Raw genomic sequence first — 4613 nt, forward strand, 5'->3', positions numbered from 1 at the left:
AAACTTTTTGTGACTATTGTAATGCGATTTCACAAACCGGAGTGACTCAAGACCAAATTCGATGGGTCTTATTTCCTTTTTCTCTAATTGGCACCGCGAAACAATGGTTGAAAAGCCTTAATAAGGCTACTCTTAGAATTGACTCTTGGAAGAAGTTGGCTCTAGCTTTCTACAAAAAATTCTACCCTCCGGAAAAGACTAACATGCTAAGAGCTCAAATTACGGGTTTTAAGCAAAGGGACGAAGAATCTTTGTATGAAGCTTGGGAGCGATTCAAAGGAATTTGTCGCTCATGTCCTCATCATGGACTTAGCGAGTGGTTCTTGGTACAACAATTTTTGAATGGTCTTTATGAAGACTCAAGAAACATTCTCAACATGGGATCAAATGGTATGTTCACCGAAGTTGACGATAATCAAACTTGGAACAAGATTGAGGAAATGGCGGTCCATAATTCACAATATAGTAGACCTCACAAGGCTACTAGAGGAGGAAAGCATGAAGTGGACTCTATTACTCAATTGGGTGCTCAACTTAGTGCTCATATTGATACCATCAACTTGAAGTTTGAGAAGGCTATGGCTAAGCTTGAAGAAGCCTCAAAATCACCAAAGCATCATGTTAATGCCATGGTGGCATCTTCATCAATCCCAAGTGGGATATGTGAGAATTGTGGAACTTTGGGAGATGACCAAAGTGAATGTAGGGGAAAAAATGAGCAAGTGAATGCTTTTCAAGGAAACAAAAGTGGTACCCCTTATTCCAACTATTACAATGAAAACACCAAATTCCACCCAAATCTCTCATACAAAAGCCAAAATGTTCAAAACCCTCAACCAACATACACCCCACCTCCCATGAGAAACCAAAATCAAAGACCCTTTTACAACCAAAACCAAGGTTATCAAAATCAAACTCCATACAATCATTAAAATGACCAAGGTTTTGATGTTCAAAAAGCGGTCCTCCAAATGCAAACGAATCAACAAGAATTTTTCACTCAAATGCAAAAAGATAGCCAAGCAAAAGACATTACCATCAACAACATCCTAGCCCACACAAAAATGTTGGAAACTCAAATGACCCAAATAGCATCTTCAAACTCTCAAAGACAAAAGGGGCAATTACCACCTCAAAGTAATCCCCCAAGACATGAAACGGTTAGCGCCATTCACTTGAGGAGTGGTATGAGATATGAAGGACCAAATAAGCAAGTTGAGGATGAAGTTGTGGAAGCTAGTGACAAGGAAAGAGTTGTGCAAAACTCTAGGGAAAAAGAACCCACCAATCAAGAAGTTTCAAAGAAAAGTGAAGAAAAGGCCAAAGAGAAGGAGCCCATTGTGATTAGACTTACATTTCCGAGTCGTCAAGCTAAGCCTAAGTTTGATGACCAACTTGGAAAATTTATGGAAATTGTGAATAATTTAGAAGTCTCGATTCCTTTCACGGAATTGATTAATCACGTTCCGGCCTATGCAAAGTACATGAAGGACATCCTTACGAATAAGAAATCAATCCGGAAGCTTGAGACTATTGCCTTCACTAAGGTGAGTGGTGCCATCTTTCAAGGGAGTTCACCTCCAAAACTCAAGGATCCGGGAAATTTCTCCATTCCATGCACTATTGGTGACACTACAATCAACAAAGCTCTATGTGACCTTGGGGCAAGTGTTAGTGTCATGCCATATTCGGTTAACAAGAGGCTAGTAATGGGAGAACTCAAATGTACCAACACCACGCTTCAAATGGCGGATAGATAAACAAAGACACCTTTAGGGGTATGGGAAGATGTTCCCGTGAGAATTGGAAAATTCTTCATCCCGGTGGATTTCGTTATTGTTGACATGGAAGAAGACTCCAACATTCCTATTATGTTAGGAAGACCTTTCTTGAACACCGCGGGAGCAGTGATCGATGTGAAGCATGGAGAACTCACCCTTGAAGTAGGAGATAAAACCATCACTTTCAATCTTGACAAGACCATGAGAGCTCCCCGATTGCATGAGACATGTTTTATGGTTGATCACTATAGCCGAAAGGATGATAAGAAGAAGTTGGAATTTCAATGGAAAAAGAAAGTAGATGATGCTCCATCAAAAGAGCAAGGAAATAGCAACAATGAGAGCTTGAAAAGCTCACCCATGACAAGTGAAAAAGATGGCCTCATTGGCCAAGACAAGAAAGAAGGAGAGTTGTCTCTATCAACTCAAGAAATTTTTAATGATCAAGTAGACGAAGTTTGCGGTCTTTGGGATGATGAGTTCGAAGGGATATTCAATCCCTATATTGGTAATGCTATGAACCAAGACCATCATGGAGAACAACAAGTGCAAAAATCTATTGAGGACCTTTATCATGATAATGAGCAAGCTTTCTACTACTTCTTCAAGGTGTTGAGTAACATCAACAACACCTTGAACATGCCCCCTTGACATCTCACATTGGATGAGAGTTTGGTGGAGTCCTCCCTAAACCACCATTTGTAAATATTCTAACTCTCTAACTTGTATTAAATTATTACATTGCATTTTTGTCATTCTTGTATTTATATTTTTGTGCCTTGATCAAGAAATTCATACGCTTTCATGATTGTCGTGCTCTCTTAGTCCACCATCCGGGCATTAGAGTATGGCATAAGGTCATTGGGAATACTTTGATAGCTAGAAATGGCACAAACCATCTTACCAAACTCGATTGTATTCTTCTTGAGTTGGCCTTGAACATTGGGAGGGAATTTACTAAGCCATACAATGCTCTAAGACTTATGGTTGAACGATGGCTTAATGTCGATTGTGGCAAAGAAGGCACCGCCTTTATTGTCAATGGAGGACTAGTTACCCATTTGGCTAAGCATTTTAACCGGGATTTCAACAAAAACAACACTTATGTGCCGGTTAAAGGAGGCCATCTTGTTGATATGGACACCATGATTCACAAGTTCAAGTGGGTCAAGCACGACACTCTTGACGACAAATATGGGTGGTTAACAAATGAAGCTAGATCCTTCACTTTGCCTTCCAAAATTTGCCGATTGAATGTTCACCGACCGAACTACCTTCTCCCACTCTCCGAAGAAACCGAGTATATCATTCAACAACAAAGAGGCGAAATTGCCGAGCCCTCCTCCTCCATTATCACCCCACCTTACCCATTTGAATACCACGAGTTCAAACCCAAGGATGTCGAAGTGGGAAATGATTACTTGACACTACTCATGAGGGAAATGCACAAGTGTGGACATGGGCCACAGGTCGGTCTGTGGATTTGGGCCACCTACCGATCTGCGGTCACGGGCCACCTGCACGCCAAGCCAATCCGTGGACATTCAGCGGTCTTTTGAAAGCCACCCTCGGCGGCGTAAAAATGCTTTCGACCAGATCGCTTTAGATCGGTTGGTTTCTTCTCGGTAAAGGTCTCGAAACGATGCAGAGATGTTCGGAGTCGCCACCAAGCATTTGTGGGATGCCTGGAACCCGTTCGAATCCACTTTATACCTCGGTCAAACGAAGCACAAAGCAGTGTTTGACATAGGTACTAAAGATAAGGACTCGTCCCCCTTTTAGAATTCTATGCCTAAAATGACTCTCGTACGCCCTGGATAAGGCCATCCACTATCCAAAGGTTCTGAGTAAGGGGTGAGGGTACGTATTGGGAAGCCCTTTAATCGGACACCCAATCCCGCCCACGTTAGCGGCCTCTACTGATCGATCGTGATTGTTTAAGTGCAAAAGTTGATAAAACGATGTAAATGCATGAATGCACATCCAAAAGTTTTAACCTAACATGTCAACTTTCTAAGTCGGTTTGTTAATCCAAATATCAAGCATAAGATGTCAAGTTGGATTTAGATTGATTTACATGTGAAAACGGAAATTAAACATCCATTTACCAAGTTCGGGTTATGATGCTTAACACGATCCATTTATTGAAAAGGGGTGTCAAATGACAAAGTGTAAAAAACGTAAGCTTGTCAATCTGATCCGTCATGTGTTCGGATTAGCCGTGATCGGGATCGTCCTAGACAAGTGCTAAAAACGAGGCAGAACAGTGCCAGGCAGCCCTGTTAAGGCGCTAGCTTATTGGCGAGGTAAGGGGCTCTGCCCAGGTTTTGAAATGTGAAAGCAGAGGGCCTCTTGGGGCGCGAGCCATGGGGCGAACCAAGGGGCGTCTCATGGTTGTTAAAAAGGTTGTTTAAAACTATTTTTTGTGATTAATGATTTGCAAGTATGATTTGCATGACTCGGAATAATTACTATTATATTAGTAATATTCGTTGTCGGATTTGCATGTTTGAAAAGCATGGTTTACAAATAAAAATGTAAAATGTTTGATTTGAACTAATTATGTTAAGTTCGATTATTTGTAATTATTCAAGTTTGTCATCGTACTCGGATTAAACCGACATGGTATAAACAACCAAGGATGATTATGAATTATGACTAATATGTTTACAAATGTAAACAAGTGAGAAAAATGCTAAATAAAAGAAAAGGGTGTTAAAATACCCATTAAAATGTAATTAACCAATAATATCATCGAGTCACGAAATAAACCGTCATGGTATAAAGAACCAAGGATGATTTTTGTAATGGTCAAAATATGTTTATCATAAA

General features: G+C 40.5%; 1 non-coding gene across 1 annotated transcript; it reads right to left on the reverse strand.

Annotated features, from left to right (window-relative positions):
- Nucleotides 1-203: 203 nt before the first annotated feature.
- On the reverse strand, nt 204-310 carry LOC141593630 (small nucleolar RNA R71). The gene has a single exon (XR_012521705.1). It is a non-coding gene; the product is annotated as a small nucleolar RNA R71 (small nucleolar RNA).
- Nucleotides 311-4613: the final 4303 nt, after the last annotated feature.

The sequence above is a fragment of the Silene latifolia genome, chromosome 7 (genome assembly GCF_048544455.1).
Source record: "Silene latifolia isolate original U9 population chromosome 7, ASM4854445v1, whole genome shotgun sequence".
NCBI classification, from domain to species: Eukaryota; Viridiplantae; Streptophyta; class Magnoliopsida; order Caryophyllales; family Caryophyllaceae; genus Silene; species Silene latifolia.